Here is a 12459-nt window from a genome sequence, read left to right on the forward strand (position 1 = left end):
GTTAATCCTATATTGTAGGTATAATTATGCCCTCTTGGGTGAATGCCTCACCTTTCTCTGAAACAAATAGGACCTGAAGACAGGACCAGAGAGTACATTGTGTGTTGTAAGATCAAGTGTGTAGAAAAAGGGTCACTAGGAGGCATATATCATTTTAATTGTTTCAACAGCCTGATTATAAAGTTTGTTAATATTTTTGAAATGGGGCTTAAGTTTACCCAAAGGTGTGTTAGCTGGTAAATTACTCCACATTATTGTCTATTGTATATGAAACAAGTGTTTGGACTAGAAATCAAAACCCAGGAATCCTATTTTTCTGGATCCCTAACAGTAAGATGAGCTAAGAGCAGTCGAAAAATGTAGGACTATAGGACAACCTTGGGCCAGAAGGTTTCTGAACCTGCAGCTTCAGAAATATGTTTTGCCTATATATTCTATATAATGATCAATTCCAAATTACTGGCAGAAAATAGCCATTTTGTTATTTGGTGGTCTGTGGGTAAATTTGGAGACCATAAAGATGATTCCTGACCATTGTTTCTGGGATCAACAAGGAAGACAGAGTTGTACGTGGAACACCTGGGGCCATTTGAATATAGGTTGGATGTATATGGACTCTTGACTTTGTGTGTGTTGATTGCCTTTCAAGCTCTCAGATGGTAAGTAGTCAAGTAGAAATCTCTCATTGACCCTGCCCCACACATACAGCCTCTCCTTGCCTTCCTCTTCCTGCCTTCACTTTCAAGTTTTGGAGGTAAAGACTAACAAAACTGTGAACCTTCCTACCCAGAGAAAGCCTTCCATGACCTGGCTGGTCTCCCTTCAAAAGCTGGAGTGAGTCTGCTTCCCCTCTCACTAAGTCTGTGAGTGATGCTTAGAAAATGACAGATGGTAGTTTCTATCCTTGCCAAGATAGAACTCACTATTGCTAAGCTGGTGCTTCTTCAAGTTCTTTTGGAACTCTGGGTCTCTAGATGGTCACTCTGGAATTCACTCTTGGAACCACTATAGGCCAGTTAGCCACTGGGGGGGGGGGGGTGGGGAGCAGCATGGGTTACCAATGGCCAATCAGTGTCTTCAACAAAGACCCTGTGCTGGTCATAAGCAGGTGGGGTCCAATTGACCTGGCGTTTTCCCAACTTGGAGAGGTGAGATAACATATCTAGGGTTTTAAAGAGGATCTAAGGGCTTCCAGTGGGAGGAAAGGGTGAGTCCAGTTGGGCCCACCTTCTCAATCATTAGGGCCCACCTTCTCAATCATTAGGTCCAGCTGGCAGGGAAGAGAGTTCTGAGGCAGAGTTGGAAGTTCTATAAGGACCTTAGTTTGTTTCCTATTACTGTGATAAAACAATACCAAAAGCAAATTGGGGAGGAAAAGGTTTGTTTCATCTTACACATCCATCTTGAGCACTGTCCCTCATTGAGGGAAAGCCAAGGCTGAAAATCAAACAGGAACAAGAACTGAAATAGGAGATAGAAGAGTGCTGCTTACCAGCTTGCTCCTCGTGATTTGCTCAGCTCCTTTCTTATAGAACTCAGGACCACTTGCTTAAGGGTGCAACTGTCCACATTGGACTGGGCTCCCCCACATCAACCGTTAACGATAAACGTGTCTCCAACAGGCTTACCTTTAATCTAATCTGATGAAGGCATTTTCTCAAGTGAGAATCCCTCTTTCAAAATGACGCTAACTTGTATCAAATTAACAAAAAATCCCAGCTAGTACACAGATGAAGACTGTGGTGTTCTGAATAGGTGTGGCCCCCATAGACTCATGTGTTTGAATATTTGGTCATTAGGGAGTGGCACAATTAGGAGGTGTGTCCTTAGTAGAGTAGATGTGGCCTTGTTAGAGGAAGCATGTCACTACGGGGACATGCTTTGAGGTCTTATATATGCTCAAGCTATGCTCAAGTCCTTATATATGTCCAAGCTATACACAGTCTCCTACTGCCTTCAGATCAAGATGTAGCACTCTCAGCTCCTCCAGTATCATGTCTACCTGCACACTGCCATGCTTTCAGCCATGATGATAATGAACTAATCCTCTGAAACTGTAAGTCATTCCCAATTAAATGTGTTCTTTTATTAACAGTTGTGATTATGCTGTCTACAACCTCAAACCCATTAAGAACCATTTGGAAGGGTAATTTAGCAAGAACCAATAAAAATTATGCTCCACATATTCTTACTTACATGTAGAATCCCACATCTGGAACTCTGACAATAAAAATGAAGGCACTTTTTATGGATGTATGAGATTTACTCATAATTGTTTGTCATATTTAGAGATGGAAGAGTAGAATATAAATCTTGGGCTTTTACATTACAAGAAATGGAAGAGGTTGGTCAGAGAAAACTGAAAAACTACCAAAAATAGCTGATGAGAAATATGAATGTAAAATTTATATTTGGGAAAACTGAGACATGGTCACTCTTATGTATCCCTGGCTGTCCTCAAACTAGCTATATTGACAAGGCTGGCTTTGAGTTCTTGAATATCCACCTGCCTCTGCTTCCCAAGTTCTGGATTAAAGGTATGAGCCACCAGGTCCAGCCATTTTGGGGGGAGGGGTCTTGGGTGAGTCTTGTTTGAGATAGAATCTCACTATGTAGCTCTACCTGTCCTGGAACTCACTGTACATACCAGGCTAGCCTTATACTCACAGTTCAACCTGCCTATATCTCCCAAGTGCTTAGATTGAAAGCATGCACTACCACAGCCAGCTATGCAATTTTTAATATTAAATTTGAGTATGCAGCTAGGTAATAATGAGAGACAGCCACAAATGGAAGAATGACAGTCTATATGAATTTCTTATCTTACCTTGATTTAACTTTGGTAAGTGGCATGCACCAAGAAAATTAACCATTTATTTTAGATTTTCCAACTTGGCAGAGAACAGGTTTTTAAAGTACACCTTTGGATTCCTCTGAATTTCCTCCATGTCTGTTGTTATAAGCCTCCTTTTGTTTCTGAGTTTGTTAATTTGGATAGTGTCTATTCACCTTTTACTTAGTTTGGATAAAGGTTTGTCTTATCTTGTTGATTTTATCAAAGAAACAACGAATTGTTTCACCTGCTACAGTTATTCTGCTGCAGAGCTAAAGATGAGATCATTATTATTAACTCTTAGAAACCTGTTCTTTTCTAATGAGAGACAGAATGCAGAGAACAGGACAGGACAGGCGGTGGGCTTAGCTGAGAGAAGTCAAGAAAGGGAAACATTAGTGCAGATATATTATGTGAGAAAATAATCTATTTTCAAAAATAGGGGAGAAAAGAAAATAGTATTTTGAGAAGTCTTTTGAGTGGTACTCCATTGTGCAAATGTACCACATTTTCCGTATCCATTCCCCTGTTGAGGGACATCTGGGTTCTTTCCAGCTTCTGGCTATTTATACATATGGCTGCTATGAACATAGTGGAGCATGTGTCCTTATTAAGATGTTGGAGCATCTTCTGGGTATATTCCCAGGAGTGGTATAGCTGGGTCCTCCAGTAGTACTATGTCCCATTTTCTGAGGAACCACCAAACTGATTTCCAGAATGGTTGTACCAGTAATGGAGGAGTGTTCCTCTTTCTCCACATCCTCACCAGCATCTGCTGTCACCTAAGTTTTTGATCTTAGCCATTCTGACTGGTGTGAGGTAGAGTCTCAGGGTTGCTTTGATTTGCATTTCCCTGATGATTAAGGATGTTGAACATTTCTTTAGGTGCTTCTTGGCCATTTGAGTTTCCTCAGATGAGAATTCTCTATTTAGCTCTGTTTCCCATTTTTAATATAGTTATTTTATTCTCTGGAGTCTAAGTTCTTAAGTTCTTTGTATATATTGGCTATTAGCCCACTATCAGATGTGAGACTGGTAAAGATCTCTTCCCAATCTGTTGATTGTTGTTTTGTCCTATTGACAGTGTCCTTTTCCTTGCAGAAGCTTTGCAATTTTATGAGGTCCCATTTGTCAATTCTAGATCTTAGAGCATAAGCCATTGGTGTTCTGTTCAGGAAATTTTCTTCTGTGCTGGTGTCTTTGAGGCTCTTCCCCACTTTCTCTTCTATTAGATTCCTTGTATCTGGTTTTATGCGAAGGTCCTTGATCCACTTGGACTTGAGCTTTGTACAGGGATATAAGAATAGATCAAGTTGCATTCTTCTACATGTTGATTGCCAATTGAACCAGCACCATTTGTTGAAAATGCTGTCTTCTTTCCACTGGATGGTTTTAGCTCCTTTGTCAAAGACCATGTGAACATGGGTATATGGGTTCATTTCTGGGTCTTCAATTCAATTGATCTACCTGCCTGTCACTGTACTAACACCATGCAGTTTTTAATCACTATTGCTTGGGGTCAGGGATGCTGATTCCCCCAGAAGTACTTTTATTGTTGAGAATAGTTTTCACTCTTCTGGGCTTTTTGTTATTTCAAATGAATTTAAGAATTGCTCTTTCTAACTCTATAAAGAATTGATTTGGAATATAGATGGAGATTGCATTGAATCTTTAGATTGCTTTCAGCAAGATGGCTATCTTTACTATATTAATCCTGCCAATCCATGAGCATGGAAGATCTTTCCATCTTCTGAGATCTTCAGTTTCTTTCTTCAGAGACTTGAAGTTGTTGTCGTACAGATCTTTCACTTGTTTGGTGAGAGTCACACCAAGATATTTTATATTGTTTGTGACTATTGTGAAGGATGTTGTTTCCCTAATTTCTTTCTCAGCACATTTATTCTTTGAGTATAGGAAGGCAACTGATTTGTTTGAGTTAATTTTATATCCAGCCACCTTGCTGAAGTTGTTTATCAGCTGTAGGAGTTCTCTGGTGGAATTTTTGGAGCCATTTAAGTATACTATCATATCATCTGCAAACAGTGATATTTTGACTTCTTCTTTTCCAATTTGTATGCCTTTGATCTCCTTTTGCTATCTAATTGCTCTGGCTAGGACTTCAAGCACTATATTGAATAGGTAGGGAGAGAGTGGGCAGCCTTATCTAGTCCCTGATTTTAGGGGGATTGCTTCAAGTTTCTCTCCATTTAGTTGATGTGCACTACTGGTTTGCTATATATTGCTTTTACTATGTTTGTGTGTGGGCCTTGAATTCCTAATCTTTCCAAGACTTTTAACATGAAGGGATGTTGAATTTTGTCAAATGCTTTTTCAGCATCTAATGAGATCATGTGGGTTTGTTTTGATTTGTTTTGAGTTTGTTTATGTAATGGATTACATTGATGGATTTCTGTATACTGACCCATCCCTGCATCCATGGTACGAAGCAAACTTGATCATGGAGAACGATCGTTTTGGAAGTATTCTTGGATTTGGTTTTCAAGAATTTTATTGAATATTTTTGTGTTGATATTCATAAAGAAAATTGGTCTGAGGTTCTCTTTCATTTTTGGGTCTTTGTGTGGTTTTGTTATCAATGTAACTGTGACTTCATAGAATGAATTGGGTAGTGTTCCTTCTGTTTCTATTTTGTTGAATAGTTTGAAGAGTATTGATATTATGTCTTCTTTGAAGGTCTCATAGAATTCTGCACTAAACCCATCTGGTCCAGGGCTCTTTTTTTTTTTTTTTTTTTTTTTTTTTTGGTTGGGAGACTTTTAATAACTGCTTCTATTTCTTTAGGGGTTATGGGAATGTTTAGATGGTTAAATCTGATCCTGACTTAACTTTGGTATTTGGTATCTTTCTAGAAAATTGTCCATTTCATCCAGATTTTCCAGCTTTGTTGAATATAGGCTTTTGTCGTAGGATCTGATAATTTTTTTGAATTTCCTCGGTTTCTGTTGTTATATCATTTGTGATTTTGTTAGTTTGGATACTATCTCTGTGCCCTCTGGTTAGACTGGCTAAGGGTTTATCTATTTTGTTGATTTTCTCAAAGAGCCAGCTCTTGGTTTGGTTGGTTCTTTGTATAGTTCTTTTTCTTTCTACTTGGTTGATTTCAGCCCTGAGTTTGATTAAGTAGACTGCTGTCTACTTCTCTTGGGTGCATTTGCTTCTTTTTGCTCTAGATCTTTCAGGTGTGCTGTCAGGCTGCTCTCCAGTTTCTTTTTGGAGGCACTCAGAGCAATGATTTTTCCTCTTAGCACTGCTTTCATTTTGTCGCATTAAGTTTGGATATGTTGTGCCTTTATTTTCATTAAATTCTAAAAAGTCTTTAATTTTTCTTTACTTCTTCCTTGACCAAGTTATCATTGAGTAGGGCATTGTTCAGCCTCGATGTGTATGTGGACTTTTTATCCTTTTTGTTGCTATTAAAGACCGGTCTTAGTCTGTCGTGATCGGATAGGATGCATGGGATTATTTCGATCTTCTTGTATCTGTTGAGGCCTGTTTTGTGACCAAATATATGGTCAGTTTTGGGGACGGTACCATGAGGTGCTGAGAAGAATGTATATTCTTTTGTTTTAGGATAAAATGTTCTATAGATAATCTGTTAAATCCATTTGGTCCATAACTTCTGTTAGTTTCACTGTGTCTCTGTTTAGTTTCTGTTTCCAGGATCTGTCCATTGATGAGAGTGGGGTGTTGAAGTCTCCTAATATTACTGTGTGAGGTATAATGAGTGCTTTGAGCTTTAGTAAAGTTTCTTTTATGAATGTGGGTGCTCTTGCATTTGGAGTGTAGATATTCAGAATTAAGGGTTCTTGGTGGATTTTTCCTTTGATTAGTATGAACTGTCCTTTCTTATCCTTTTTGATAACTTTTGGTTAAAAGTTGATTTTATTCAATATTAGAATGGCTACTCCAGCTTGTTCCAGACCATTTGCTTGGAAAATTGTTATCCAGCCATTTAATCTGAGGTAGTGTCTGTCTTTGACACTGAGGTGCATTTCCTGTATGCAGCAAAATGATGGGTCCTGTTTACATATCCAGTCTTATCCAGTCCCGCAGGATTCAGTTATTCGTGGGTGCCAGGGAGACTGCAAACCTGGAAGGAAATGGGAGGAAGAAAAAGAAGAGCAGGAGACCAGGAAGGATACCTATCGAGGTCTCGTTTATTATGCTGAGGTGCCTTCTTTTTAAAGCATACATCTCGGGGAATATGGGAGGGGTCGAGGGAGAATTATACAAAGAACAAAGTGGGCATCTGCTGACATGGGGGCCGAAGTCAGGCGCCAGGCAGCGGGCACTCTGGATCTTATCTCTGGAACATGGATCCTCCTTGACAGCCTTGGGTGTCAGGCTGGGCTCAGGTGTAACTCATGTCCTTGGATGGCATGGGAACTCAGGAAGAGATAGGGAAGAGGGGTCTATAATTCAGCTTTTACAGCCTCAGGTGCCAAGAAAGGAATAGGGAGGAAGGGGGGTGATAACCAGCTCTCAGTACAAGGCCATTTGGCCTGTTAGGGAGATTGTGAAGGGCTCACTTTCTCACGAGATGGTCTCTGACACAGTCTGTTAGTTTATGTCTTTTTATTGGGTAATTGAATCCATTGATGTTAAGAGATATTAAAGTAAAGATATTTTTCCTTCCTGTTATTTTTATGTTTGTATAGCTGTCTTCTTTTGGGTTTGCTGAAAGGAGATTACTTTCTTGCTTTTTCTAGGGTGTAGTTTCCTTCCTTGTGTTGGAGTTTTCCATCTATTATCCTTTGTAAGGCTGGATTTATGGGAAAATGTTGTGTAAATTTGGTTTTGTCATGGAATATCTTGGTTTCTCCATCTATGGTAATTGAGAGTTTTGCTGGGTATAGTAAGTAGCCTGGGCTGGCATTTTGTTCTCTTAGGGTCTGTATGACATCTGCCCAGGATCTTCTGGCTTTCATAGTCTCTGGTAAGAAGTCTGGTGTAATTCTGATAAGTCTGCCTTTATATGTTACTTGATCTTTTTCCCTTACTGCTTTTAAAACTCTTTCTTTGTTTTGTGCTTTTGATGTTTTGACTACTGTGTGATGGGAGGAATTTCTTTACTGGTCCAATCTATTTGGAGTTCTGTAGGCTTCTTGTATGTTAATGGGCATCTCTTTCTTTAGGTTAGGGAAGTTTCTTCCATAATTTTTTTTGGAATTAGCATACTTTTTATTTAACATTTTTCATACAATATATTTTTATAGTCTTCCCCCTCATCCAGACACCTACCAGATTCTTCCTACCTCTCCATCCACCCAACCCCCTGCTTCCCTCTCTCTCTCAAAAACTATAAGACAATAAACAACAAAAACAAAAATTAAAAATGAACAAATTTTAAAAACAAAACAAAAATACAAAAACAAAAATCATCTATGCATGCACGTACAGACAAACACACACACACAAACTCAAAAAAGCAAAAAAATCATGAAGTCCATTTTGTGTTTGGTGTGTTGGCTGGCTAATTTTATGTCAGCTGGACACAATCTAGAGTCATTTGAGAGATTCGAGAACCTCAACTGAGAAAATGCCTTTATAAGACTGGGCTGTAGGCAATCGTGTAGAGTATTTTCTTAATCAGTAATTGATGGGGAAGTTCCCAGCCCATTGTGGGTGGTGCATCCCTGGACTAGTGGCCCTAAGTTCTTTATGAAAGCAGGCTGAGCAAACCATGCTAACAAAGCTAATAAGTAGCACACCTCCATGACCTCTGCATCAGGTCCTGTGTCCAAGTTTCTACCCTGTTTGAGCTCCTGTCATGAAGTCCTCTGGTGATGAACAGTGATATGGAAAAAAGCCAGTAAACCCTCTCTTCCACAACTTGCTTTTGATCATGGTGTTTTGCCAGCTTCTGGCCCGCAGGTCCAGGTGAGAGAAGAAAGATCCTGGTACCATGGGGTCTCTCCAGGGCTGAGCAGGATGGCGAGTGTTGATGGCCCAAAAGAGACATAGCGAGTCAGGAGTCTTGTCGAAGCAGGAACTCGTCTTCTATAATGTTTTGAAGATATTTACTGGCCCTTTAAGTTGGGAATTTTCACTCTCTTCTATACCTATTATCCTTAGGTTTGGTCTTCTCATTATGTCCTTGATTTCCTGGGTGTTTTGGGTCAGAAATTTTTTGCATTTTGCATTTTCTTTGACTGTTGTGTCAATGTTTTCTATGGTATCTGCTGTATCTGAGATTCTTTCTTCTATTTCTTGTATTCTGTTGGTGATGCTTGCATCTATGACTCTTGATCTCTTTTTAAGTTTTCTATCTCCAGGGTTGTCTCCCATTGTGATTTCTTTATAGTTTCTATTTCCATTTTTATATCCTGGATGGTTTTGTTCATTTCCTTCACCTGTTTTGTTGTATTTTCCTGTAATTCTTTAAGGGATTTTTGTGTTTCCTCTTTAAGAGCTTTTAGCTGTTTACCTGTGTTGTCCTGTATGTCTTTAAGTGAATTATTTATGTCCTTCTTAAAGTCCTCTATCATCATCATGAGATATGGTTTTAAATCAGATTCTTGCTTTTCTGGTGTGTTGGGGTATTCAGGGCTTGCTGTGGTGGGAGAGCTGAGTTCTGATGATGCCAAGTAGCCTTGGTTTCTATTGCTTATGTTCTCACCATCTGGTTAAATCCAGTGTTAGCTGGTCTTGCTGTCTCTGACTGGAGTTTCCCTCCTGCAAGCATTTGTGTCAGTACTCCTGGGAGACCAGTTCTCTCTGGGAGGAATTTGGATGTGGAGAGCTGTGGCACAGGGTCAGCTCCAGCGTACAGACAGTATCTGGAAGGATCCTGTCCCCTGCTGTTCCTTGGTTCCTGTGTCCTGAAGGTTCTGGGCGGGTTCCTCTAAGCTGACGAGGTGCTCTTACCTGTGCTCACAGGCACATCAGCACTCCTGGAAGACCAGCTCTCTCCCCGCAGTATTTGGGTATGGAGCACTGTGGCATAGGGTTAGCTCTGGGCACCAAGAGCTTGATACAGTGATCAGAAATGTAGTTTTCCCAGGATGGAGCTCATTCATTATATTCAGGATATGCTAATCCCTGCAATTTCTCCAGATGCAGGAAACTCAGTTGCATAATTTGTGGTAATAGAGGACTGAGTTTGTACTCTTTTTTTTAGAAAATAAATAAAAGAAGAGGCTGGAGAGGTGCCTCAATGCTTAAAAATCCCTGACTGCTTTTGCAGATGACCTAGGTTCAGCTCCCAGCACTGACATGGCAGCTCACAACCATATGTATCGCCAGCTCCAAGGGACCCAATGCCCTCTTCTGAATGATCTCGGAGTTTGAGATCACCAGGAATCAAGCCACTCCATACCCAGTTCTGTACCTGGGTACTGAAAACAGATGGTACACAGACACATGTGCAGGAAAAACATCTGTACACATAAAATAATAATTTAAAAAATTAGAAATAAAATGTAGAAAATAATTAGAGTGTAGCTTAATTTTAGAGCACTTGCCTATATCATGAATAGTTCTGAGCTCATTCCACACAATCTCAAAAAATAAAAGAAACAGAAATTTTACGATATCTTGTTTGCCAATGGTCTTACAATGAAGGACGGAGAACTAAAACTGAACACTGCTAAGCTTCTAGAAGTACTAGTAGATTGTAGGGCAAGTGGGCCATGCCACCAGTCAGAAGAACTGGTAAGGTTGAGCTAGGAGTTTGAGATTGACAGGAATGGAGCCACTCCCTGCCTAGTTCTGTACCTGCTTTGGAACACTAACCAAGACACTCTACTGAGAGGACCTTCCGCAATCAGTCACTTAATGCAACACCTGGAGTCCTTCCTCATGCAAATAGAGCATCCCTAATATCTCAAACTGAGCCAATAAGAAATGCCTACCCCTAAATCCCACCCAACTCCTAAATGTTTTGTTTATAGTCTCTGTCCCCAGGAAATAAAGTGCACAAGTTATTTCATTGAGGATCATCCGAGAGTGCTGTCTTTACTGAGTTGCAATGCGTGAGGAAGAGTTCTCTTTCCTGAAGCATTCATTGCTTGACTTTGGACCTGCTTGGTTGGCCAGCCTCAAGCCTCTGATCCTGCCTCAGCCGCTTTTGCTGTTGCTACTGCTGTACCTCAGCTACCTGCCCCTTGCAGGCCACTCAAACCTCCTCACTTCTCTTGGCATTTCTGGCCAGACCAGAGCCCTGCAGAACCTATTCGTACTGGCTCCACTTCTCCCCGTGAGCAGCCAGCGGATGACAGTAGATTCTGTTACTTATAGCTTCTCTAGAGACTTTACCAGTGAGGACCCATTAATTATGGGGCTGCAGGACTTGGAAAAACCACTGGAAAAATGTCAGAGTGGTACAAAGTGTATGTGTACTGTATACACAGGAGTGCTATTTATCCAGAACGTTTTACATGATCATCATTTCATATGGATGAAGTGACTACAAATACAGAAAGAAAACCTCAAATAGAAGCTTTAGTCATGCCTCATCTAACATGAGTACCTAGCAGGAAATCAAAGCAAGATCTTTTCCTATGACACTTCCTTAAAGTTAGAGGTAGGTTATTTTCCTGGCCTCCTAGATCACAGGCCAGGAAAAAAATTGGGTTTTATGTGTCCCAAGAAGTTGAATAGAAGTTTTCCAAACTGGGTATGGTGATACGTACCTTTAATTCCAGCACTCAGGAGGCAGAGGTAGGTGAATCCAGCCTAGTCAACAGAGGGTGTTCTGTGTACACAGGGAAACCCTGTATTGTAAATAACAAATTTTTAAACAAACAAACAACAAAATTTTTGACAGTCCTCTGAAAACGCTTCATTTTGTATCAGTGTCTCCTCTTGGGGTTGGTATATGGTTGATATGACATTTTTCTCTAGAATTTCTAGGATCCATGAGAGTGTCAAGATTAACTCTTAAAGAGATCTTCAGAGGTTCATGCCATTAGTCCAAGCACTTTGGGAGGAAGAGGCAGGTAGATCTCTGAATTCAAGGTCTGCCAGGGATACACACTGAGACTGTCTCACAAAACAAAAAAAACAAAAGCAAAGGAATGGTTCTTCTAGAGGACCTGAGTTCAATTCCCAGAATCTGCAGCAGGTAGCTCATAACCACCTATAACTCAAGTTCCAAGAGAAATCCTACACCTCTGACCTCTGCTGTTACCTGCACTCATGTGCACATAGCCACACACACACACACACACAAAATATAAAATAAATTTTTAAATGAAAGAAAAATAACCTTTGGTTTTATTTTTAAAATATGATTTTATGTGTATATTTTGCCTACATATACATCTTTGCACCACATGCATGCCCTGTGCCAAAGGGGTCCTTTAGAACTGTAGTTACAGACAGTTGTGAGCCACATGGGTACTGGGAGCTGGATCCAAGACCTCTGCAAGAGCAACAAGGTATAACCACTGACCTATGTCTGCAGCCCCTGGTTTGATAAATCACAATATTTGCATATATGAATTCTTTAGTAAGGCTGAGTGTGAGCAAGATGCTGACTCAATTTTTGAGCTATACAGATCCACATTTTTTATCAAAAACAAATGACCCTATTTTCTCCATACTGGCCAGATGTCCCTCTTTGATGCCTTGAGGTGACCCCTTTTTTTCCATATCGTGCTATG

The sequence above is a fragment of the Mus musculus genome, chromosome 7, assembly GCF_000001635.26.
Source record: "Mus musculus strain C57BL/6J chromosome 7, GRCm38.p6 C57BL/6J".
Taxonomy (NCBI): domain Eukaryota; kingdom Metazoa; phylum Chordata; class Mammalia; order Rodentia; family Muridae; genus Mus; species Mus musculus.